Source organism: Ambystoma mexicanum, chromosome 2p (genome assembly GCF_040938575.1).
Source record: "Ambystoma mexicanum isolate Mex_15411 chromosome 2p, UKY_AmexF1_1, whole genome shotgun sequence".
NCBI lineage: Eukaryota > Metazoa > Chordata > Amphibia > Caudata > Ambystomatidae > Ambystoma > Ambystoma mexicanum.
In genome coordinates, this window is record NC_090923.1 from 650965748 (window position 1) to 650992880 (window position 27133).

The 27133-nt window shown below is 47.1% G+C and overlaps 1 protein-coding gene across 1 annotated transcript in view; it reads right to left on the reverse strand.

Moving 5' to 3' along the window:
• The window catches only part of BSN (bassoon presynaptic cytomatrix protein), a 1737600-nt gene that overhangs the window by 1600477 nt on the left and 109990 nt on the right, over nucleotides 1-27133 (reverse strand). The gene's annotated exons all lie outside the window — the stretch shown is intronic.

Sequence of the window (27133 nt, forward strand, 5' to 3'; positions counted from 1 at the left end):
CAATACATCCCTCCTCCCCCTGAATAAATGGAGCGATGGCCGTAAATGGATTCCGGCACGGCTCCCGGCAGGCGGAATCGCCCCAGACACTCTTGGCAAAGTTACAGTAGAGACCCGGTAAGGTAAAGAAGAAAGAGGTGAAGGGGACACAGTTGGCGAAACTGCAACATCATTGGAGGCTGAAGAACAGAGGGAGACATTTAGCGTGCTGCCTCCCTCTGCTCACTCCTCCAGGAAAAGACCAATCGGTAAGATTACCATTTGGGGGTAAGGAATATGCCTCCCCATGCAGGAATCCGGAGCGGAGGGGAGCGACACCCTAGATACTGAGCAGAACGGAGCAGCAATAAGGAGGTGAGAGGCAGAGAGCCTGAGCAGGGACGCAGAACTCCGCGTTTGAGGAACATCAGAGGAAGGGGGATCAGTGTCAGTGCACAGGGCTGTATCTGGCCCAATGCAAATTCAGTCCCCTGTCCCTCATACTGGGTCACTTCACTCGAAGAGAGACTTTAGGATCACACTTGCCCAAGGGACAAAGAGGCTAAATATACGCTCCCAATTTGAAAAGAGCTCCTCCTTGCAAGGAGACCCTTAGAGAACACCCCAATAATACCTTTCAACAAGCAGCTGCCATGAGAACTTAGCACAAGAAGAACAGAGGGGGCTAGTCAGTTTTCTAGTGAAAGGACATTAAAGGGAATACTTCGGAAGCTGCCTAACTACAATAGGGGAAGAGAGGGGAGAGAGGAGGCCTAGGAGAAAGAAACTTGACACTGGCGAGGGAAGATAGAAGCAAGTAGAAGGGCAGAGACTCAAAAATGTCTAATAATAGGGGAAATGAAGCTCTACCACCCTCGAAGGTAACCAAGAAACACCTGGATACCAATTTGGAAAAGATGTGGAGTAAAGAAGGCAGCTCACCCCAAGGAGAGCAACAGATCCAGGACCAAACCGAGCAAGGGCATCCCCAAACAGAAGAAGGTCAAGATCAATCTGACGCAGTCGCTACTTAAGCAATAGTTTACTGACTTTGGGGACAGGACAGAGTCCAAAAGCAAATGGACAAAATGAGACAAGATTTGGCAGCAGTGCTCCAGGACATAAAACTTGATGTGAATAAAATGGAAGAAAGGGTTGACACCAATGAGAAAGCCATTCAAGAACTGACCGGGGACTCAAGGAAGACTGACACGTTGGTGGAGCAACTGGCAAATCCGACCTACAACCTTGAACTTCAGGCTGAAGAACTAGAAAATAGGTAAAAGAGAGCAAATATTTGAATTTAAAACTTGCCAGAGGAAGTCTCCGCCCAGGACTTTGAAACTGTGGTCATAGGCATTTTTGTTGACCTATTGGAACAAGAAGAACAGCCGGAAGTGAAGATTCACATAATCCATAGAGTAGGGCCCCGAAGAACAGAACCGCGGGCAAGGCCTGGCAGCACTGCAGGACTACAAAATAAAGGAAAAGATTTTGCAAACCTCAAGCAAGGCAAAACAACCTACATGGGGCAGAAATAATGGTTTTCCAGGATTTATCCCAGACAACACTGTCTAAAAGGAGAGAAATGGCATCGGTCCTGAGGGTACTTCAAGATAAAGACATATGGTATCACTGAACGTTCCCATTTGGACTGGTCTTTAAGTGGCAAGGGAAGCAGTATTGGATTTCATCCCATGAAAAAGGATTAAGAGTTTTGGGAATCAAGGCGGAAGACCACGAATTAAGGAACCCTCAAGCAAAAGGCTCGGGCACACTTAAGAGTTGGGAATGGTCAACGCCGAAACCAAAAAGAAGCAAGAACAGGGGGTACCATCCTCAACTGAAAGGCCCGGCATCCTGAGAAGAACAGGAGTGGGGGACTCTTCCTGCAAAAGGCATGAGACATTGAAACTGACAAAGAGGCACAAGGGAGTATCCGAACTGTAAGCCTGAGGAGGGTGAGTAATAGGGTCAACATGGCAAGGAGGAGCTGGGGGTCTGGGGGTGGAATCTGTAATGGGTTTCAGAGAACCCGCAGGAGCACACTCTGGATTTAGTAAGGGGCTCAATTCTCGTGAGCGCAACTCAGGGGTGGGTGCGGGGGCTAAAGGCCAGTTGAGCTCTCCCAGTCGAGGGGGGGAGAGGAAAAAAGGGGGGAAAGGGGTGGGGTGAAGAGGTCAGGGGGAAAGGGAGGGGGGAGGAAGTCTGAACACGATCCTGTGAGGTGACACAATAGATGTTGTTACCCTGTTAGCATTGGATAAGCATAATAAACTCACCGTAATCTCCTTATACATTAATGGGATAAACTCCCCCATGAAAAGGAAAAAGTTGGATGGATATATCTGGAGGGAGGATCCCGATATAATAACATTACAAGAGACCCATCTGCCAACCCGGGACAGAGATAGATTTAGAATACAAGGTTATCACCAATTGAATCAATCCACTGATAAGAGCAGGAAGGGTAGACCTCATAGTTACGGACACTGAGAGGTACGTCCAGGGGAGATACTTAGCCCTGAACTTAAAGGGGAGGGCTACACAGTAGCCACGATCTACGCACCAAACACGGGACAAGACACCTTTATTCAAAAATCTTTGGCTAAATTGGAGAAATGTGCTAAAGGCCTCATAGTTCTGACAGGGGACTTTAATTTGGCATGGGACCCAGATGAGGATAGGAGCAGGAAACGCCAGGACATACAGGGTAAACCTTCAAAAGAATTGGTAGAGAAGGTGGACAGGCTCACTCTAGTGGATGTGTGGAGGGAAAGGCAAGGGGAAAAGGATGGGTTCACATTTTTCTCACATGTTTATCGCTCCTCATCAAAGATTGACTATATGTGGTCCTCCTGGGCGCTGCTTCGGCGGGTATTGGGTATAGAGGTGGGGCAATAACCCTATCGGATCATGCTCCCATGACATTGAAAATCCAAAGGAAGCCATGGCCTTTAGGAAGTACCCCATGTTCTTGTTTAAGGATGATACTCTAAGGGACAAGATTAGGGAAGCAATTGAGAGTTTCTTTGGGGATCCTGGCTGATGAGGTGGGATGCGTTCAAGGCAACGATCAGGGGGAAAATCATTACGACCTAAGCACGTAGGGACAGAGAATTGAGACGTGTTGAAAAGCAACTGGAGGAAAAATTAAAGGAGGTAATGATCAGGATGGGAGTGGAAGTGAGTGGGGAAACAAGAAATTAATATAGGGACATAAAGGGTCAATTGGAAATAATACAGGCTAAGGCGGCAGAACGGTCCTTTTTGTTCCAGAAACAAAAATATGACATCAAAGCAAACAAAGCAGATAGGCTACTAGCTAGGATGTTGAGAAGAGAGGAAAAGACCATACTAAAAATAAGGGTGGAAGGGGGCAGTACAAGCACGGAAACCGTGGACATAGTCCAAACATTCTCCAGATATTATGCAGAGCTATATAGCTCAGAGAATCCACTGGAATCAAAACAGCTCAAATATATAGACAAAAGTGAGACGATCGGAATAATGGAGCAGGAGAGACTGGATCTGGAACAAGATATCACAATCGATTAGATACGTTATGTTATGGATACTTGTTAGGCGCACGTATGCCAGAAGGCACCATGGCATGGAGTAGTACATAGCAGAACCTCAGACAAAGTGCAGGAAAATAAATCAACAGAAGAGTGTAGTTTTGAGAAGATGGCAGAAGGCTAAATGGTTTTCAATGGTCTTAAGCTTGAAGGGGAGACTATTCTGAAGCCTACCCCCAACCACAGAGAAGGCTCTGCCACCCACTCTCTGGAGACGGAACTTGGTAACCACCACCAGACGCTGATTACTAGAGCAAAGGGCCCGACTGGGGACATAAGGCAGGAACTTATCCTGAAGAAATTTCGACCCTACTTGAAAAACTGCACGGTGAACAATGTATAATGAGTTAAACGTAGTGTGTTGCTGCATTGAGAGCCAGTGCAAGAGACACAGTAATGGACTGATATGGGCACCATAGGGGGTACCAGTCGCAACTCGGGCAGTAGATTTTGGAGAAGTTGCATTGCAGTAGTCTACCCTACTTGAGACTAGTGCAGCCTCCACCGGGGGGTGCAGACGGACCGGGAGAAAATGCAAAACTCGGCGAAGAACTCGCAACAGTAAGTGACCAGACTGGCACACAGCACTAACCTGCGCCGCCATTCACAGCGATGAAGACAAATAGACCCCCACACTTTTCACCACTGTAAATGGAATAGGCAATGAGCCCAGAGAAGTAGTCCAAAAGGAGAAGGACCACGATTCAGGAGTGGCAGAGGAGTCAACCACCAAGACCTCCGTCTTGTCCCCGTTCAACTTGAGCCAGCTGGTACTCATCCATTCCCCCATGGCCAAGAGACACTCATAAAAGCGAGACGACACGCCGTCCCGTCGATGTAACGCTCACCTGATTCTCGCAGAGGCGCCGGTCTTGACTGGGCGACTACCGTATCTTCAAAGGTGATGTGTAGCACCCGGTTGGCTCTTTGGGCTGGACCTCTGTGCACTGTATGCCTGACGTGTAGAGTAAGATGTCTGCAGATAGAAAATATGGGGTTAATGAACTGGGGTTATTGGGGTGTCCCTATCTCTTTCCTCTTCTCCTCTCCTGTAGACCCCCAAAGGTTAACGCTCTCACCTTAGGTAAGTGAATGCAGAGCTCTCCATCTGCCTCGGGGCAGGGTGCTGTAACCAGTTTCTTCACTGGATAGGTAGCGCAGGCCTCTTGACTTCAGAGGACTGCTGTCCGTCGTTTACTGCACGAACGGTAAGTTTCGAGTCATTCAAATGTCTTTAAAGTCGTTAGTAGCGCCTGGAAGCACGTAAGTAAGCGCTTGTTGCCTGCTTCACAATGCGCTCTAACTGTCTTTTTATTTTGCAGGTACGAGTTCGGAGCGGCTGCAGGGTGCCGGAATACCCACTGGATTAGATGTGGAAAGGAGTAATGGCACGTGAGTATTAAAGTTCCCCAATGTCTTTAAACGCACCTTGTTTTGTCTTTCAGATGCGGGATGCAGCGCCGAAGGCCTCCGGAGCGTGCGAAGAGTTGGTAAACTTTTGTCTTTCAGATGCCGGAATGCAGTGTGAAGACCTCCGGAGCGCACGAAGAGTAGGTAAGCCTTTGCCTTTCAGATGCCGGAATGCTAACCTGTTCTTTCTTGTCTTTATAGGTGTTGCTGAAGACTGGATTCAGGATGGTAAGCCTTTGCCTTTCAGATGCCGGAATGCTAACCTGTTCTTTCTTGTCTTTATAGGTGTTGCTGAAGACTGGATTCAGGATGGTAAGCCTTTTTCCTTAGGCCCAGGACCGGATGCAGAAGACACGATGAGCGTTCTGCTGCAGAGGTTGCAGAATAACGCAAAGCAAGATTCATCCACCGGGTGTGGTTTAAATAGCCTCCTGTAGTGCTTAGGTGTCTCCTTCCACAGCCACGCCTAAGTAAGAAAAGAGTTCCTGGTAAGAAAAGAGTTCCTGCCTTCCAGAAGAGTTCCAGTGTTCTGAATCTAGGGAGTGGCTCCAGCCCCACCCAACAGGAAAAGTAGTTCCAAACAGAAGAAGATCAGAGGCTCAACTGGCAGGCAAGTAAGCAGCATGGTCTGCTGAAGGTAAGTCCACCCAAGCATTATGAGCCCGGCGCTTCCAGCGCTGGGACTGGGCATATTTATGAGCCTGGTGCCACTGGCGCCAGGACTGGGTCCAAAAGGTCCCAATTGGGACTGGTTGGCACTCGGAACCTGGGTTATGGATCTGCTTCCAAGGGAGTTGGGAAAACCCTGACCTTTTGGAAGCAGAGATCATGACAGTACCCCCCCTCAAGGCCCCTCCCAAACCGGGCTTCTCCGGGGGTTTTGGCTTGTCAGGAAATGTTCGGTGAAATCTTTTGATTAGGCGAGGAGCGTGGACATATTCAGCAGGTTCCCAGGATCTCTCTTGGGGGCCGTAGCCTTTCCAGTCAATTAGGTAGAATAGTTTAGATTTGGAGATCTTGGAGTCCAGAATGCTTTTGACTTCAAACTCGAGTTCTCCATCCACTAGGATAGGTTTTGGAGATTTGGTTAGTCGGGTTTGAGGTTGCACGGGTTTTAATAGAGAGACGTGGAAGACCGGATGTATCTTCATGTGCGGGGGCAAGTCCAACTTGACCGCTACTGGGTTTACTATGGTAGTGATGGAATAGGGACCAAGGTATCTTGGGTTGAATGTGCGTGGCCCTTTTAGAGATAGATATTTGGTGGATAACCAGACTTGATCCCCTACTTGATAGTGAGGGGCTTCCTTCCGATGTTGATCTGCTCCTTTCTTGTATTGTTCTTTAGCCCTTTGAAGGTGAGAAACAGCTTCCTTAAAGGCTTGGGTGATTGTAGAATGCAGGTAGTCTACTGCTGGTGTTTCAAGATCTTGGAGGGGATCCAACTCCGAGGTTCGAGGGTGACTGCCGTACAAAAGAAAAAACGGGGTTTTCCCAGTTCCCGAATGGACAGAGTTATTGTAGGCATACTCGGCTATCCAAAGGATATCTTTCCAAGTTTTTTCAGTTTGTTGCAGCTTGCAGCGTAAATACTGTTCCAGAGTTTGATTGGTCCTCTCGGTTTGTCCGTCGGTCTGAGGGTGGTGACTGGTCGATAGTCTCACATCAATTTGAGCCGACCGACAGCAACTTCGCCAAAAATGAGAAATAAATTGACTACCTCGATCCGAAATTAGAACCGAAGGAAAACCGTGCAGTCGGACGATGTTTTCGAGAAATTCTCGGGCCAAAGTTGCTGCTGTTGGCAAGCCTTTGAGCGGAATGAAATGCGCCATCTTGGAGAATAAGTCCACGATTACTAGAATCGTATTGTATCCGGAGCATGGAGGTAGATCGGTGATGAAGTCCATAGAAAGCGTATGCCAAGGGCGAGGTGGGATGTCAATAGGGCGTAAGAGGCCTGCTGGTCTTTCCTTTTGACTCTTGTTTTGGGCGCGTACTCCACAGGACATTATAAAGTCTCTGATATCTTTTTTCCAAGACGGCCACCAGAAGTAGCGCTTGATCTTTTCTGAGGTCTTGGCTATACCGGGATGACCTTCCATTAAAGAGTCGTGATAACAAGAGATTACTTTTTTCTGTAAATCTGTGCTGGGTAGGTATAATCGTTCTTGGAAATACAATAAGTTGTCCTTTACTGCAAAGTCCTTTCCCTGCAGATGCCAATTCTGTATGTCTGCTGGAGTTACAAGTTGCCTGGCTTTATCCTTAACTTCCTCTATGGATTCTGTGGCGATTACACCCAGAATTCTTTGTTCGGGAATGATTGGTACAGGTTTAGGGTTGACCAAGTGTTCTTCCACTCCCATCCGAGAAAGGGCATCAGCTTTACCGTTCTTTGTACCAGGTCGATAGGTAATTATGAAGTCAAACTCGGCAAAGAATAATGCCCAACGGAGTTGTCTAGAGGATTGGGCTTTTGCGGTCTTCAAATATTGCAGGTTTCGGTGATCCGTAATCACAGTAACGGTGTGTCGGGCCCCCAGCAGATAATGCCGCCAAGCCTTAAAGGCAGACTTGATAGCCAGAAGTTCCTTGTCAGTAATCGTGTAATTGATTTCAGGAGGCGAGAATTTGCGGGACCAAAATGCCACGGGATGCAACTGATTGGTTACCGGGTCCTTTTGTGATAGAACTGCCCCCATGGCAAGGCTTGAAGCATCAGTTTCCATGATGTAGGGGAGTTCGGGGCGAGGGTGTTTTAAGATTGGTGCAGAGATAAATTTAGTCTTCAAATCCTGGAAAGCTTGTTCCGCCTCGGTAGACCATTCAAAACGTTTGTTTTTCTTTAACAAGGCAGTGATGGGCTGGACTATTCGAGAGAATTCGGGGATAAACCTGCGGTAAAAGTTAGCGAAGCCTAACATGCTTTGCACACCTTTTACGGAGGATGGTGATGGCCATTTGAGAACTGCATCAACCTTCTTTGAATCCATACGCACTCCGCCAGGTGATAATATGAATCCCAAGAATTCAACTTCAGTCACGTTGAAAACACATTTTTCCAACTTAGCGAAAAGTTTGTGTTGACGCAATCTTTCGAGGACCATTTTCACGTGTTTCCGATGTTCAGATTCCGATGAAGAATAAACGAGGATGTCGTCAATGTAAACAACAACACATACATCTATGAGCTCTCTGAGGACATCGTTCATAAAATATTGAAAGGCGGCCGGGGCATTGCAAAGTCCGAAGGGCATGACCTGATATTCAAATAGCCCATACTTGGTGCGGAAGGCCGTCTTCCATTCATCGCCCTCTTTTACTCGTACCAAGTGGTAAGCTCCTCTAAGATCCAGCTTTGTATATATGCATGCTTTTCTGACTTGGTCCAGGAGTTCAGGGATCAAAGGTAACGGATATCTATTCTTAACGGTGATCTGGTTCAGGGAGCGATAATCGATACAAGTTCTAAGGTCTCCTTCCTTTTTTGGAACGAAGAACAAAGCTGAAGAAGCAGGGGACTTGGAAGGACGAATAAACCCATTTGCCAGGTATTGATCCAGGTATTGTCGAAGGTGAAGGTTCTCAGGCTCGGTGAGGGCATAAATTCTACTACAAGGAGGAGTAGATCCAGGTATCAGGTCTATCTGGCAGTCATAAGACCTATGAGGAGGTAGAGAGTTAGCCTGATCCTTCCGGAAAACATCTTGGTATTCTAGGTATTCGGGAGGTAACTGGGGAGTCTCTGAAGAAATTGCGGCCAGTGCAACACCAGGTGGAGGGTGACAAGTAGAGACACATTCTGGAAATTGGACCGTTCTTGCTCGCCAATCGATCAGAGGATTGTGTTTCTCTAACCAAGGTATTCCTAGAATAATCTGAAACTGAGGGGCCTTGATCACATCGAACACGATCTTCTCATGGTGTCCATCTTGACTTACTAGCGTCACCTCTTGAGTGGTATGCGTTACTGGCCCGGAGGCTATCTCCGTACCATCCACCGTAGTAATGACGTCCTTTACAGCCTTGGGACAAAGAGTTAGATTCATCCTCAAAACCATTTCATGATCCACATAATTACCGATGGCACCGCTGTCGACGTAAGCTTCAATTGCATGTAATCGATCCGGATTATCAGGGCTAATGAGGACCATAGGTATCACGAAATGCGAGGTCACGGAACTGGTTTTCACGCTCGGCAAGAGGACCTCTATTCTTGTCGGGCGAGGTCGTTTCCCTGCTCAGAGTTTGTAACTTTGGTAACTGCAGCTCCTACTGCCTTCTTGGCAGGTTTCACCGGACAGTCTCGAAGAAAGTGCCCTGAGTTTCCGCAATATAGGCATAATTGCAACTGTTTCCTCCTTTCCCGCTCCCTTTGTGTTAGAGGACCTTTCAGACCCCCTATTTGCATGGGTTCCCCGGAGGCTACTCCTTTGGAAGGAGTTGGCGGTTTGGAAAATACTCGAGCATCAAACTTGGAACGATCGGCCTTCCTGTTCTGCAGCCTGTGATCTATTTGAACGACCAAGTCTATATAATCCGAACAGTCTTGTGGGGGATTCACTACTTGGGCTAAAACGTCTTTGAGCTCTCCACGTAGACCTCTATAAAACAGCGTAATCCTTTTGTCCTCAGGCCATTGAGTTTCCACTATTAGTCTATTGAAAGATGCAATATAAGCCAAAAGGTCTTGATTACCCTGTCGCAATGAAAGAAGCTCATTGTCCAAGGTCTGCCCCTGTGAATGTCTTGCGAACAGTTTTTCCATACTAAGCTGAAAGGCTTGAAAATCATGGAGAACCGGATCATCTTGATTAACTAGAGGGATCGACCAGTCTGCCGCATTGCCACTAAGGTACGAAAGTACAAAAGCTACTTTTGCTTGATCAGTTGGAAAGGCTGCTGGCCGGCATAAGAAGTGCAACCGGCACTGATTGATAAATACTGCAAGCCTCTTTGGGTCACCAGAAAATCGTTCGGGCGGAGCCAGAGGTACATTCCCAGGTAGGTTGATCTGCACTGGATTCATAGAGGATGTTGAAGGAAGATTTGCCCCTGATGCGGGTAACGGGGTCTGTCCGGCTTGTGACTGTAGCACTTGTCTAGCAAGATTGTCTGTTCTCTCCTTGGAAATAATTATTTCCCTTCTTAGAGCATTCGTTTCCTGACGAGCTGCATGCACTTCTGCCCTTAGTTCCCCAAGTAACCGGGCTAGGGGGTCAGTATCCGAGGTTTCCATAGCGCCTGGGCGAGAGTTTTGCGGTAGGCTTTGCGTTCTGTAACGCTCACCTGATTCTCGCAGAGGCGCCGGTCTTGACTGGGCGACTACCGTATCTTCAAAGGTGATGTGTTGCACCCGGTTGGCTCTTTGGGCTGGACCTCTGTGCACTGTATGCCTGACGTGTAGAGTAAGATGTCTGCAGATAGAAAATATGGGGTTAATGAACTGGGGTTATTGGGGTGTCCCTATCTCTTTCCTCTTCTCCTCTCCTGTAGACCCCCAAAGGTTAACGCTCTCACCTTAGGTAAGTGAATGCCGAGCTCTCCATCTGCCTCGGGGCAGGGTGCTGTAACCAGTTTCTTCACTGGATAGGTAGCGCAGGCCTCTTGACTTCAGAGGACTGCTGTCCGTCGTTTACTGCACGAACGGTAAGTTTCGAGTCATTCAAATGTCTTTAAAGTCTTTAGTAGCGCCTGGAAGCACGTAAGTAAGCGCTTGTTGCCTGCTTCACAATGCGCTCTAACTGTCTTTTTATTTTGCAGGTACGAGTTCGGAGCGGCTGCAGGGTGCCGGAATACCCACTGGATTAGATGTGGAAAGGAGTAATGGCACGTGAGTATTAAAGTTCCCCAATGTCTTTAAACGCACCTTGTTTTGTCTTTCAGATGCGGGATGCAGCGCCGAAGGCCTCCGGAGCGTGCGAAGAGTTGGTAAACTTTTGTCTTTCAGATGCTGGAATGCAGTGTGAAGACCTCCGGAGCGCACGAAGAGTAGGTAAGCCTTTGCCTTTCAGATGCCGGAATGCTAACCTGTTCTTTCTTGTCTTTATAGGTGTTGCTGAAGACTGGATTCAGGATGGTAAGCCTTTGCCTTTCAGATGCCGGAATGCTAACCTGTTCTTTCTTGTCTTTATAGGTGTTGCTGAAGACTGGATTCAGGATGGTAAGCCTTTTTCCTTAGGCCCAGGACCGGATGCAGAAGACACGATGAGCGTTCTGCTGCAGAGGTTGCAGAATAACGCAAAGCAAGATTCATCCACCGGGTGTGGTTTAAATAGCCTCCTGTAGTGCTTAGGTGTCTCCTTCCACAGCCACGCCTAAGTAAGAAAAGAGTTCCTGGTAAGAAAAGAGTTCCTGCCTTCCAGAAGAGTTCCAGTGTTCTGAATCTAGGGAGTGGCTCCAGCCCCACCCAACAGGAAAAGTAGTTCCAAACAGAAGAAGATCAGAGGCTCAACTGGCAGGCAAGTAAGCAGCATGGTCTGCTGAAGGTAAGTCCACCCAAGCATTATGAGCCCGGCGCTTCCAGCGCTGGGACTGGGCATATTTATGAGCCTGGTGCCACTGGCGCCAGGACTGGGTCCAAAAGGTCCCAATTGGGACTGGTTGGCACTCGGAACCTGGGTTATGGATCTGCTTCCAAGGGAGTTGGGAAAACCCTGACCTTTTGGAAGCAGAGATCATGACAGTTGAGATCTAAACGGACCAGGATTTGTGTGTCGTCTGCATAAGAATAGCACCTAAAGCCTTGGAAGCTGATGAGGGCAATCAGTGGACAGATGAAGATTTTAAATAATATCGGGGACAAGGCGGAGCCCTGGGAAACACCACAGAACAGGGAGTAGGCAGAGGACAGAAAAGGAGGAAGAGAAACAGACTGGTTCCGCCAGCCAGGAAGGAGGTGAACCAGGCCAACACAAGGCCCGATATCCCTGAAGCTGCCAGCCTAGAGAGAAGAAGGGGGTGATCGACAGTATCGAAAGCCGCTGACAGATCGAGTAAAATCAGGGCACCCACTCCACCACTATTCGCCAGCCTAACCAGGTCGTCCAGGACAGAGACTAAAACACTCTCTGTACCCCTTCCCGGCCGAAAGCCAGACTGAAAAGGATCAAGACTTGAAGACGATTCCAAAAAGGAAGAAAGGAGAGGTGATATCAAATCTTCAAAAAGCTCCATAAAAATGGCAATAAAGAGAAACTTAGACAAGATGGAAGCACTGAGAGATGGCTTTTTAAACAAAGGAATTACAGTGGCTTGCTTTAGCTCAGTTGGAATAAGCCCATGGCTGCAGCAGTGGTTCACAGCCTGGGTAACTATAGGAATAATCCTGGGCAAGAGATCCTGCAAGAGGGATAGTGGGACCGGGTCTGATGAAGCAGCACATTTAATACAGGAGATAGCAGATAAAACCGCCTTATCAGTGAACACCGGGAAAGTGTCCCAGCTAGCTCTACCAGGAGTGCTGGTGTCAATCACTGGTGTCACAGGCTGTGAGCTCTTAATAGTATTCCGAATATCAGTGATTTTAGATTGAAAGAAGTCTGCCAATGCATCACAGTGCAACTGGGATGATTGTGCTGTTGGAAGAAACCGTGTAGTGGAGGAGAAGGATTTAACGACTGAAAAGAGTTCCTTGGATTGATTTAACGCACCTTCTATCCTATGAGTAAAAAAACTGCTGCGCTGTCTATGAGGACAGCACATAAGTGTCGTTTCGGGAGTCACGTGACCGCAAGGAAGAAGGCAATGAGACAAAATTCTGCAAAAGGCGAGTGAGGAAAGACTCCGCCTCACCAGCATGTTCAGGGCACAGTTAGCCCTTGAGTTCACCCACCCAAATACACAATCATGGGAAATTTGGGGAATGGGAGAACATGCACACAGAAGGCAAAATTAGCAGTTATTTAAAATTAGTCTTTCAACACTTTAAAAATACTGGTAGCGCTTTGCGCCGCAATACCGCTACTAAACTAGATATGAAGGGTCATAATGACATTGTCCCTTAATAAGTCTCCAGGTCCAGATTGGTTCAATTCACAATTCTATAGAGCATTTAGGGAAACATTAGTCCCATATCTGGTACCTCTTTCTAACGAATTTGGGAGGGCAGGGGGAATTACTTCTTCAATGGAGTGGCCTATTGCCAAATGTGGGCAAAGATACAACCTCATGTGGCTCATACAGACCGAGCGCTCTAATAAATGTGGATTCTAAGATATATACGAAAGTCCTAGCGAATCGCCTAGATCAAATTCTCCCGAGAATCATTAGCACAGACCAATCAGGTTTCATTAGGGGTAGACAGACGAGTGATAATACAAGGAGGATAGCCATTCTTGTAGAAAAAGTCCATATAAAGAAAATCACTGCCCTTTTGGTAGCCTTGTATCCCGAAAAGGTCTTTCATAGGGTAGAGTGTCAGTTCTTGTTCCTTACAATGAGGAAAAAGGGGTTTCGGTGAAAAGTTCCTAACAATGATTAAGGCTAACTATCAGAAACTATCACTACAGCTGGCAAGTAACGGCTTCTTATCAGAGTCCATTAATGTACAAATGGGCACAAAGCAGGGCTGTCCTCTCTCGCCCTTGCTCTATGCAATTCATTTAGAGCCTCTCTTGGTGGCAGTGAGAGCCAATGGGGAGATAGTATGGATACCATTTGGGGGAAGGGCCGATAAAATTGCTGCTTTTGCAGATGACATGTTACTAACGTTAACAGACCCGGAAGTATCTCTTAATGCTATTGAGAAAGAGAAGCAGCAGTTCCGGTCAGTAGCGGGGCTGAAAATAAATACCCGAAAATCAGAACTCCTGAACTTGACGATTTCGAGAGAGATAGGGAGTGGGCTCAAAAAGGTGCTCCCGGACAGATGGGTTGAGAAGGCCATAACATAACTAGTAGTCAAACTAACAAAAAACAACAAAGGAGCTTTTTTTGGCCAACTATCTGCCTTTGCAAGAGGCAATAAAGAATACATTGATTGACTCGGTCCCGCTGGAAATAACATGGATAGGCAGAATAAATGTTTTAAAGATCCTATGCCCTTTTTCCGAGCTATCCAGAAATGCACTGGGAGATTTGTTTGGAATAATAAAAGGCAGAGGATAGCAAAAAGTGTAATGACGATGCCAAGTAATAGAGCAGATTGGCGAGCCTGATTTTAAGGTGTACTATCTAGCGGCACAATTGAAGGTGATAAGGGACTAGCTGAGGGATGACCGGGATAAGATATGGAGGGCAATGGATAAGGCAGTGGTAGGTTGGAACCTGCAGGAGGTATTATCGGTGCCAAAGGAGGACAGGCCAATAAATATGTATTGTAGCACAATAATGTCTGTGGTAGGGGACTCTTGGGATGAACTTATTAGGCAGGCCCGAATCACCACCTTCCCATCTCCGTTTACACCAGTTTTCTGCAATCAGCATTTCACCCCGGGGGGCTAGCGGAGACGGGTTTAACAAATGGCGGGTGGCAGGCTGCCCCTATGTTTGAGGGGAAAGAAATAAAATCATTCACCCAATGTAAGGCAGACTTTGGGCTGTAATAAGCGTAGAGGTATAGATATTACCAATTAAGACATTGGTTAACTCAGCCCTCTCAGAAGGCAGCAGCGATGCAAATCTTAACACCTTTTGAGAAATTCTTAGTGACTGATTCCGGGGACATACATATAGTTGGGGCAATCTACCCATTCACAAGAAGGTACATGGGGAATTGGGAAGGGGCAATTAGCCAATCGATAGAGGAAATAGAGCGGAAGCAGCTGTGGGCCAATATTCCTAAATTAGCGAGGTCCCTTCAAATCCAGGAAATATGGGTAAAAATGATGTAACAATGGCATCTAACCCCCGGAAAGAATGCACACATTTTATCCCACAGTGGGAACATGGAAACATACTTGGTGGGAATGTCTGCAAATTCAAGTGCTTCAAGGGGTAAGACAAGAGGCAGTAGTGGAAACCTTGGGAATAAGGGGAGGAGGCAACAGCAACAAAGGTACGGCAATGTTGGGCCTAGAAAGAATTTTGGAGCAATTAGCCACAAGAGCAGAACGGAAGGTATATGTGATCGTAATGAAGGCAGAGGGGTTGGTGGTGGTGCAAAAGTGGAAAACAAAGAACCCTCCCACGGAACATGAATGGGAGTGAAAAGTCTGGAACTTCGTAGCCCTGGAATGGGTAACCTAGTCCCTACAAGGAGACCATCAAGGATTCTTGGCAGACTGGTCCTTAGTCCTGGGGTTCCTACAGAGAGGATCTAGTGCGACATAGTGCCCAAGGAGAATGAGACTGTTGGGACTCCTGTGAATGAATACAATCGGACATCTGCTGTTCAATCAGGAAGGTTTTCTTTGTTCTAGGGGTGTCCAAAGACTAAATGAGACGGTGGACGTGGAAGGAAGGGAGAGTGTGTCTAATGAGGGATCAAGATCGGGAGGGGGTGAAGTAAAGATTTCAGAAACATTTCTAAATGCCAATAAAAAGTTATATGGAGAAAAAAAAACGTCTACAGTACTGTATCTATCCTTGGACTAGTTCAGGTCTACCTAAATCACAGACACACTCTTAAATGTTATAAATTCATCTGGGGTAAGATCTTTTCCCTAGTTTAAGCATGTGAAAGGCTTAGTGACATTAATAGACTTGCCTGCAATGTGGGAAGAACCATTGTCCATTCATGCAAACCAGCTGCTAGAATATTGTTTAAAGTCTTTAGAGGTAGTCTGTAGGCTCAGCTTTATATGTGGTTTAAATCAAGATCAGGATCAAAAGGCTATTTGGATGATATCTACTCCCCTCATATGAGTAGCCTATATGTAAAGATATGCTTGGGAATATTGCCATTAGCAAAGGTTAGAAATATCTGGGAACCATTGGTTACTGATTAGTGTGCATTAGAGAGTAGAACAAAGGATACAACACCATATTAATTACTCGGTCTAGTCTGTTATGATATTCTGTGTAGACTAAAATAATATCAGAGATAGACCTTTTAAGAAATGGTTAAATAACTTTACTATAAGAACTTTGGAACGTGCTGAAGCAATAGGCTCGGAAACCAATTCTTGTGAGGTGGTCGTTTCAGTAGAAAACACCTAAAATAAAGTGTGGTTTTTTACAGCGAAACATTTAATAAGTGTCTCATAGGCTGCTTACTGGTTTTTGGTGATATAAATTCTGCTTCTACTATTTATGTTTTCTGAGCATTATCACATGAATTGTTTGGTTATAAAGAAGTATTTTTTTTTAAGAATATTTATTTATGTATGTTTTCATGACAAACGTTGAACATTTTTTAAAAAAGAGATAACTGAAAAAGCGTTCGACAGGGTAAATTTGACCTTCATTGGCGAAGTCCTGATGACAACAGGACTGGGAGGGGGAGATGGCAGCGGTGGATCGCAGCCGTGTACTCGAAACCAACAGCCAAAGTAGTGGTTAATGGGAACATGTCAAATGCATTCCAGCTACACCAATGCACCAGGCAGGGATGCCCTCTGTCTCCCCTATTCTATGCACTGGTGATGGAACCATGGGCCAGGAGAGTGCAGAAGATCGAGGGGATCAAGGCAGTGACGGTTGGGGGCATATGCACAAGATGAGCCTCTTTGAAGACAATGTCCTGCTGTATATTACAGATCTGCTTTCTTCGATGCCACTCCTCATGGGAGGGCCTGGCGCGATATGGAAAAATATCAGGTTTTAAGGTTAACTTCGACAAGACAGTAACCATGTTAGCCGGAGGGTTGTTGGAAAAAGAGAGAAGTTATGTACGGGATCTACCGTTCCAGCTGCAGGAAGAACACTTTTGATATTTGGGAATACAGGTATATAAACATGCAGGCGATCTTTATGCAGGGAATTACCTACCGCCATGGCTAACAATACGCAGGGACCTGGAACGGTGGGGTAGACTGGGACTCACGTGGATGGTTCGCCTTAATTGCATAAAAATGGTAGTCTTACCCAAATTCCTGCTCCTGTTCCAGATGCTCCCGGTGGTTGTCCCGAAATCCTTATTTGAGGGGGTCAAGGTTTTGATAAAATTCCTGTGGGCAGGGGCCAAACACCAGATCACATACAAGACACTGATGTTCCAAAAGGAGGAAGGAGGGGTGGGTTTCCCGGATCTCCCAACCTACTATAAAACGGCTCAGCTACGAGTGCTGCTGGATCACCTAGACATGTCGTCGGAAAAACAATGGGTACCCCTGGATAACGAGGGCTTGTTGCCTGTCCGCCTGGGGGAGTGGCTGTGGGTTCCCTGCTCCTGTATCCTGAGGAGGGTGCTACGCCATCCCATCCTGGAAGTTCTATGGACACTCTGGCGGGAGGGAGGTTAAACTAGATGGCTGTCCACATGGCCATCCCCGTTGAGCTGCATTTGGGCACCATTGCTGCAAGATGAGATTGTAAAACCATTGGTGTTTCAATCATGGTACCAAGCAAGCTTGTGTAGGGCGGGCCAGATGTGGGAGGATGGGGCATTCATCACAATAGAGAAGTTAACAGAATGCCTGCAGATAGGCACACTCTCCATTTTCCGTTACCTGCAGCTGAAGGGAGTTCTTCTGGAAGATCGATGGGGGGAAATTTGTGGTGGGGGTTGACGAACTACGAGAGACTCCTGCTCATGAGGACAGGCTCCAGGGGGCTCATAGCCAGACTTTACAAGGGGATACTGCTGGCAGAACCTAGGAACCCACTACCAGCCAGGAGAAGGTGGGAACACGATCTGGGAAAAGAGATTGATGATAACCTATGGGCATTAATGTGCAGGAAATTGGCAAGTTCAACGGCATCCTTGTAGTATCGGCACAGGCCCTAAAAATCTTACACAGATGGCATTACTCACCGGTGGTGTTGGCAAAGATATGCAGGGGGTACGATCCAGGCTTTTGGAAATGCGGGATGATGAAGGGGGACTATGGGCATATGTGGTGGGGCTGCGGAAGGGTGCAAACGTACTGGCGGGACGTTTTATCATGGATCAAAGGGGTTGATGGAATCAACAGGGAACTCTCCCCGTGGCTGTTTCTCTTTGGGATAACGCTGGAATCTGATGAGGGGGAGATCGGACAAATGTTGAAGGTAATGTTGGTGGCTGCCAGCTGCTGTCTTGCTCAGGTGTGGAAGACCCTGAGGTTGCCTGTAGAAAAGGACTGGGTAGCCAAGGTGCAAGCCATATATGACATGGAGTTCCTTACACACCTGCTCGATAAGTCACAAACTAATTTTGAGAGCATATGGGTACCCTTTTTTGAAAAATACAAATGCTGAGTAGCGGGGGAGGTGAAGGACGGGGAGGGGGAAGGCTGTAGAGCCTGCAGTCACTGTGCTGCGGAATACTTGGTCTCTTAGTCCCTGGAATGACAGGGAAGGGGCGAAACTTGAGGGAAACAACACTCGATGATGGAATGTAGATATAGTCGCCAAGGGTGTTGTGGAACTGTTTGTGGGGTGGGGGGCTGCTCTAGGGGTAGGGAGCCTAGGCAGCCTCCTGAAAGGGGGGGGGAACAGGGGCTGCATAAGGGGGCGGGGGGACAGAGGGGTCAGGGGGGAAGGGGAGACGGGGGATGAAAGGGGTGGGGGGGTGGAAAAGGGTCAGTGGGAGTTTGTGGGAATGCTGGAATGCTGCCCGAGGGGCAGTTATAGACACGAGCTTGGGGACGGCAACACATGTCTGAGTCCAAAGAGTGAGGAGCTCCAGTGGGCCTGCTGGAGCACTGGGGTCGGGTTCATTCAAAAGTTTGTATTGTTTTCATTGAAATGCCAATAAAGTTTAACTCTCACCATTTCACTACTCTACAATGAACGAAATGTATAGATTATTCTAATGATATGAACGACAAGCATTAATGTAATAGCTAGAGGTAAGCAAAAAAAAAGAGCTGAACCTCCCCCTCCCGGAAACACCCAATTCCACAATCAGTGGAACGAGTGATGCCAAAAGAAAAAGTTACTTACCAACTGTAACGTTCTTTCGACTGGATGTTCCTCCCACGTATTCCTCATCTCGGAAAATAAAATTCGGCAGAGGGTGCTGTGCTCGAGTTTGTGGCGTTGAATGTCCCTCGACGTGCTCCGTACCGTGTCGACGTCACTGATGGTATAAGTAGCTCGAGCCGCGCCCGTTGGCTTCAGTTCTGTTTTTTCAAGGAAATACTCGTGGAACATCCAGGCGTATGCTGTGACTGATAGGCCCATCGTGAGAGGAAATTGTAAGAAAACATAAACTGTACTGCGGGATAGGTTGGGAGGGTCGATGAGGAGTACATGGAGTAACATCCAGTCGAAAGAATGTTACAGTTGGTAAGTAACTTGTTCTTCGAATGGATTGTGTCCTCCCACGTATTCCTCATCTTGTGATAGACTCCCATAGCAGTAACCAATTTGGAGGTGTGAGTGCTAGTTCTTGTGTGCATGTACAGAGTGAAGTACCACTCTGGCTAATAGCCCCTCATTGGAGGAGGAGGCATTTAAGCAGTAATGCTTGGCTTGATAAAAGTATGCATTGATGCCCATGTTGCAGCCGAGCAAAATATCTTTTGCAGGGATTCCCCTCTTCAAAGCCGCAGAAGTAGCCATTCCCCTTGTGGAGTGAGCACGTAGCCCATCCGGTGGGTCTTTTCCGGCTAATCTGTAGCATTCCAGTATAGCTATAATAATCCAGCGGGATATGGTTTGTTTTGTCACCGCTAACCCCAATTTACGACATGTGTAGCCCACAAAGAGTTGGTCGTCTTGACGTAATTTTGTCATTCTTGCAATGTAAAAGCTGAGGGCCCTCTTGGGGTCCAGCCTATGTAATCTCTCCTCTTCTTTTCGCAAATGAGGAGGAGGAGGATAGGATGTTGGTAAATCAATTTTCTGCGACAAATGGAAGTCGGAAACTACTTTCGGTAAGAAAGATGGTTTAACTTTCAGAACTACTTTGTCCTTGTAAAATGTGGTGTATGGAGGTTTACATGAGAGAACCTGTAGTTCACTAACCCTGCGGGCTGATGTTAAAGCCACAAGAAGAACAATCTTTACTGTTAAAAGCCTCAATGGACAGGAGTGCAGAGGCTCAAATGGTATACATGTTAGGAATTTCTCTTTACCAACTAAATTTGAATCCCAAGTTGGAACATGAAATGGTATTGGTGGATAAACATTTGTAAGTCCTTTTAGGAACTATATTATTAATGGTATTTTAAAGTAAGAAACCTCTTCCGAGGAGCGCTTAAAAAATGGACAGCGCCGCAAGATATCCTTTGATTGTTCCGATCTGGAGCCCCAGATTGGCTAGATGTAATAGGAAGGAAAGCATCATTGGTGTGCTACATTGAAAAGGGTCCACATCCCTATCTTTGAACCAGTTACTGAACTTATTCCAACGACACCGGTACAAGAATTTTGTTGCTGGCCTCCTGGACGAAAGCAAAATCTCCATTACATCATCCAGAAGATCCCAATCCTTGTATCTCAACCTCTCAGAAACCATGCATGAAGGTTGAGTGTGTTGACCTCTGGATGTAGAACCCGACCTTCCTCTTGCGAGAGAAGATCCTCTCTTTGTGGAAGACATACTGGAAGGCAGATGGACATGTCTATAAGGCCGGGTACCACGTTCTCCTGGCCCAGTCCGGGGCAATTAGGATCATGGTTTTCCTGAACTTTCTCAACCTCCTGATTACTTGAGGAATCACGGGGACTGGAGGAAACGCGTACAGTAGGGGAAAATCCCAATCCACTACGAACGCGTCCCTAGAATTCCTCTCGGGGGAAATTCCCTTGAGCAATACTGATCGCACTTCCTGTTTACCGTGGTTGCGAACAGATCCACTTGAGGGGTTCCCCAAAGGGCGAAGATCTCGAGAAGGACTTCCTTAGCTAACTCCCACTCGTGGGAGACTGTGCTCTACCTGCTCAGAGCGTCTGCCACCGTGTTCTGCTCTCCGGCTAGGTGAACTGCCGACAGAGAGATTCCTTCTTGTATTGCCCAAAACCAGAGCTGCATTGTCTCTCTGCACAGAGGAAGTGATCCTACGCCCCCTCTTTTGTTGAGGTAGTATATGGCCACTGTGTTGTCCGTCATTATCAGGACATTCTTTCTCTGTAAGGAGGGCAGGAAGGCCTTCAGAGCTAGTCTGATTGCCCTCAGCTCCAATAGGTTGATGTGTAGTTTGGACTCCGATGGAGACCAACGTCCGGTGATTGTCAGATCGTTGGTGTGAGCTCCCCACCCCGTGAGCGAGGCGTCCGTCACTACTGTTATCTCCGGCCATGGTTGCCAAAAAGATTCTCCCTTGAGGATGTTGTCGTTGCAAGCCCACCATGATAGATCCTGAGCAACTGCGCTCGGGACTTGCAGAAGATCTGACATATTCCCTGAGAATTGGGACCACTGAGTTCTGACGGCCCATTGGAGGGATCTCATTCTCAGTCTGGCCTCTGGCACCAGAAAAATGCAGGATGCCATGAGGCCTAACAACCTCAGGAAAATCAAAGGCCGGCAGATGCTGGGCTTTCTGGAATTTGTTACCATCTGCTGGATGTGGAGAGCTCTCAACTTGGGCGGCGAGGCTTTGCCCGAGAAGTGTCCAAGACTGCTCCGATAAACTGGAGTTGTTGAGATGGTATCATGTGGGACTTCTTGAAATTCAGGGAGAAGCCCAGGTTGTGGAGGAAGTGGCAGGTGGTTGACAGGTGTTCCTGAGCTTGTTCTGGAGAACGTGCTCCGATTAGCAAGTCGTCCAGGTAGGGGTAGACGTGAATCCTCCCTCTCCTGAGACTCACTGCCACTACCGCCATCAGTTTGGTGAAAACCCTCGGAGCGGAGGTCAGCCCGAATGGCAGAACTCGAAACTGATAGTGAGAACCGCAAACTCCGAACCTCAGGTATTTTCTGTGCTTGGGATGGATTGGCACATGAAAATAAGCATCCTGAAGGTCCAATGATACCAACCAGTCTTGGAGCTGGAGAGCCTGAAGGATCTGAGCAAGGGTTACCATCTTGAACTTGTCTTTCCTGAGGAATTTGTTTAGTTTTCTAAAGTCCAACATGGGTCTCAATCCTCCGTCCTTTTTGGGTATGAGAAAATAGGGGGAGTACCAGCCCTTGTTCCTCACCGCTACAGGTACATGTTCTATTGCACCTTTCTCTAGCAGGGTTATAATTTCCTGCCAAAGGAGCGGATCTGGAATTTTGGTAGAGCTGGCTCCTGGTGGATGATCGTGAGGTCTTTTTAGGAAGGGAAGGCAGTAACCTTGAGCTACTGTTTCCATGGCCCAAGCATCTGAAGTAATGCCCCGCCATTCTTTCATATGCTGAGAGATTCTGCCTCCCACTGGTGTTTTGTATGATAAGACCTCAGAGATTTGGAGGCGGCTGCAGGAGCGGCTGAGGGCATAAATGCCATTCCTGAAGATGACTTTGTAGTCTTTGCACGTCCACCACGAGTGACGTTCCTTTTGCCCCTTTGAAAAGCCTGTCCTCTTCCTCTACCAACAGAGGAGTAGTATCGAAAAGGACAACCCCTCCAGGAAAATGAGCCCGAATAGGGTTTCTGAGGCTGTCTCATGGAGGCACTAAGAGATTTGCTGCCACTTTCGAGGTCTGTAGTTTTTCTAGGCTTTCATCAGCCTTACTACCATACAGCCTCGAGCCATCAAAGGGCATGTTGAGAAGTCTGGTCTGCACATCTGGTGCAAACCCTGACTTTCTCAACCACGCAAATCTGTGTAGCACTGTGCTTGATGCCATGGATCTGCTAATACTATCAGCAGTATCCATTCCAGACTGGAGGCATTCCCCCATTGCCTCCTTCCCGTCATTGACTATATTCAAGAAGCCTTCCCTTTCCTCGCCTTCCGGAATATGTTCAGCCGCCGCGGAAATGCATTCCCACAGGGTATGTGTGAACCTGGCCAGGGAACAGGTGACGTTGGTCGACATCAAGGCCATGCTACCCGGAGTAAAAACTTTACAAGCCCAGGCATCAACCTTTTTGTCCTCCCTGTCCGCAGGTATGGTTGGGTATGCTGTCTGCCTCAAAGTAGTAGCGGCCTGAATAACCAGACTTTCTGGCATAGGGTGTCTACTCAGGTATTCTGGATCAGAAGTAGAAGTTCTGTACTTCTTTGGGAGATTGCTGTCTACTGCAGCAATGCTATCAGGTTTTTCCCCAGTTCTTTTCAACTGTTCTTTGGAGCGCCCTATGGAAGGGGAGAACTGGGTCTTTCCGGGGTCCCCGGACTATAATGTCTGTCATATCGTCTTGCTCAAACGTAGGGGAGGCTCTTCCCCAACCCATATATTCAATCACCCTACTCATCAAATTCCTATTACCTGAGTCTGCATGTTCTGCAGGATCAGGTGCAGCAAACTCCAATTCGGGTAATGTGTCCACACCACTAGCAGAATGCAGAGTCTCAGATAGTTCTCTCATTTTTGTCTCAGGGTTCATCAGTTCCTCTGGAACTTGTCTAGTGCCATATTTACTCCAAAAGGAGTGACATCTTCGTCATCTGAGCCAGATTCTTCAAAAATTGAAGACATGGACCTAAGAAAATCCAATTTCAGTAAAGGTGTAAACCTTCTCTCTTCCTCTTGATTTGTTGTCGAAGGAATCAGTGTTTTCTCCGAGGGGGGTCGAAGGAACCTTCGACGCACTCAACGAAGCCTTCAACAAAGGCGTCGAGGATAATATAGGCTTTGTCGTCGAAACTGTCGGCGCCAATGGCGTCGACGAAGTTGCGCTCGACTTAGACAACTTTTGTTTCTTATGAGGGATCGGAGAAACACTCGATCCTCGAGGATCTCTCGACGATTTGTCGACTCAAGATTTATGGGTACTACCAGGCTTTATCGTCGTAGTTCCCGACTTCCCTGCGTCGTCCAGTGGAGCAAGCGGGGTCTGGCTTTTCTGAGGTTTCTTTGAGGGGGTCGAGGCCGCGTTCTCAAAGACCTGCATCATTTTTCTTCTAAAGCTCTCCCATTTTGAAGGGGAATCCGATGTAGTGGGACATCGAACCAATTCCGTCGATGAATCGGATGATGACGATGGAGATCTATGTCTCCTTTTGAGCTTTTTAGAAGACGACGAAGAAGATCGCCTCGACCTGCTACGAGACCGGGATCTCTTCGAATGTTTTTTATGATGTTCCGATTCCTTTGAATCGAATGTTTTTTAGACAAGGCTTTCAAAGAGCCCTTCGATGCCTCCCGCCCCACCGCTAACTTACATTTCCTCTCACTGAGGGCCTTCTCCGTCATTGACTGACAGTCGCCGGTTCGATGGTCTGAGCCCAGACACCAAAGACAGATACGGTGAGGATCGGTGATAGACATCTTCGACCTGCAGTCGATACACTTCTTAAACCCAGTTTTGGGAGTCGAAGCGGTCGATGAAGAAGATATTTTCTTGACAGAAAATCTCAAAGCGCGCCGTTCACGAGAACGAAGCAATCGGAAAAAGGGAACTGGAGCCAACGGGCGCGGCTCGAGCTACATTTACCATCAGTGACGTCCACACGGTACAAAGCCCGTCGAGAGACATTCGACTCCACAACCTCGAGCTCAGCGCCCTCTGCCGAAAAAATGTTTCTGAATCAGCGAAGCTGGCGATCGAATTATCACAAGATGAGGAATACGTGGGAGGACACAATCCATTCGAAGCAATATATTTTATCAATCAATTATTGAATATTAGTCATATATTGACAACAACACCACCTCTTACTTAGCACCTCTGCAAATTCGATAATGGGTCCTACATGTAAGGTCAAACTTCAGGCCCATCTTGACCACTGAACTTTCCAACATCCACTTATCTCTTTAACAAACGGCATCCAAGGACAATGTTCTCCCCCAACTGTTACCATATGAAGCCTGGGCCAAGTGCTCATGCCCTTCCCTCATTGTGTCCCTCCCTCACAGAGATGTCCCTTCATCATTAATTTCTTAAAAAAGCAAACCTGGACTCGAAGGATCTCATAAACAAGTGCCCAATCAAAAATGTTCATTTCTGATGGAAGATCATTGAAAAGAGGCCTTACAACTGCATTAATAAATAGATCAATACAGTCCACTACAGGACTACCAAGCTGGGCTAAGACGCCGATGAGGAACAGAAACCGCAATCATATAGTTGCTTGAAGATGTGCTGCATACTAAGGACAAAGGTGAATCCTGTCATTTTGTCCTACTATAACTCTCTGCATTGGTCAAAATTGTCAACCAAACAAGGCAACTAATACTTCTTGCCACACGGACAGGGTTTACTGACTCAGCACTGGACTGGTTTTAGTTCTTATCAGACAGACACCAACTGGTCCAAATATAACATGCCAGATCACTGTGCAGTCCAGTCTCGTGCAGAGTCACGAAATCTCAGCACAGTAATATGCTGAAAACATGCAGTTATACGCCAAGGTCAACCATTTCATCATAGACAGCAAACCTTTATTCTTAAAATTAAACCCTTTTACTCCTGCTAACCCATGACTTCAGGATCATCGTCCAGCCCCTACCACCATTGTTCCTGGCTGGGAGGAGAGAGGGGTGTGCACACTCCTATCAGGCCTCACTGCCTCAGTCCTCAGGCCTCTCACAGCAGTACACCATGTGGTAGCAAGACTGATAGCTGCCATCAGTAAATTCAAGCATATCTCCACTGGTTTCCAATACAAGCCCACTCTTCTTCAAAACAGCCTGTATTCCACACACAAAGGTTTCAACTAAGGCGTCACTTAGTAGAAAAGCTTCGCATCTCTGAAGGTCTACACAATTCCAGAACCCACAACATAGGGAGATTAGAAACCAAAAAATACTGTAAATAGAATACCAGGAGAAGGCCTTCTCCTGTTACTCTGGGGAAGACCTTTTGCTGATCACTGCGGAACATCCCACCCGACATCAGCACAGCTGCAAAACTTTACATATCAGAAAATAATTGACTACCATACTGTTTAAACAGTTACACAGCTGTTGCTTTAACCAGCGTAGCAATCCTCCTTCTCAGCAAAAAGCTGTATTATTGTATAGAGTCGCTCTAGCTATGTACATTGCTCTGTTGCTTCCTAGCTAAGTTCAAGCTTCCTGGCTAAGTTCATGCTTTATAAAAGCCAACATGTCTCTGAGATTTCGGCTTCCCAAAAGAAATGTAACAGCTCATCAACACCTCAAACTCAGAAAAGCTCAATTACCCATCCTCTCCTGGGCACTGCCCTCCTGGACCAACTTCACCCTCCTCTCTCCTAAGGATTTCTCAGACACATTTGCTTCCCTTAAACCTACCGCTTACACCGATGACTTGTTCATGTGTCTAGCACTCAAACCACTCCTGGTGCAACGATGGTGCTTTCCCAACACACTGAAGAGAGTTCTCATACGATCATTTCTCAAAAATAGCTTGCTTGATCCAACTGGTTTAGCCAACTGCATCGTTCATCTGGAAGCTTATCGAGAAAGTAGTTGTGACTCAACTGTTGCCAAAATTGATTAGCTTGGCCCACTCCCCGATTACCAGTCTGGCTTAGGGCCAAATACAGCACTGAGACTGAACAGACAGGCTCATTCAGATTAGCCAACTCCCAGTCATGTGTGTTGTCCCCCATGGTTCCATCCTCCACCAATTGTCTTCAATCTATACATGGAACCCTTGCGAATCCTCCTAAATTACCATAACATAGCCATCGGTCAGCACGCTGACGAAACTCAGCTGTACCTTACGTGTAGCGGCCCCAGGGCATTGCCTACCTCTGCGAATGCATGGCTATCATCCAAACACTGATGTGAAATGCATACCTCAAACTGAACCCCAGCAGGACTATCCTCATCAATCCCTTCGCCAACCAACAGCTTGTGCAACAATGGCTGCATGACACACGCCTAGACCCTACAGCTATCAAGCTCAGCCTAATCCCTGGGCTTCCTCGTTGACAGTAGCCCTTCCTTCCAAAAGCACATGGCCAAAAAGTTGCAAATCGTATGGCTACATATCTCCACACTACACAATATCAAGCCCTTTATCTCTCCACATGACTACTAGACAGGGATCTAACCCCTTGGGATCGCAAACTTCCACGTGGGAAATGCCCTCTTTACTAGACTTCTAGTCACGCACCTTGCTCCCCTCAAAGCAGCACACCACAGCCTGCCTCATTACAGGCACCCA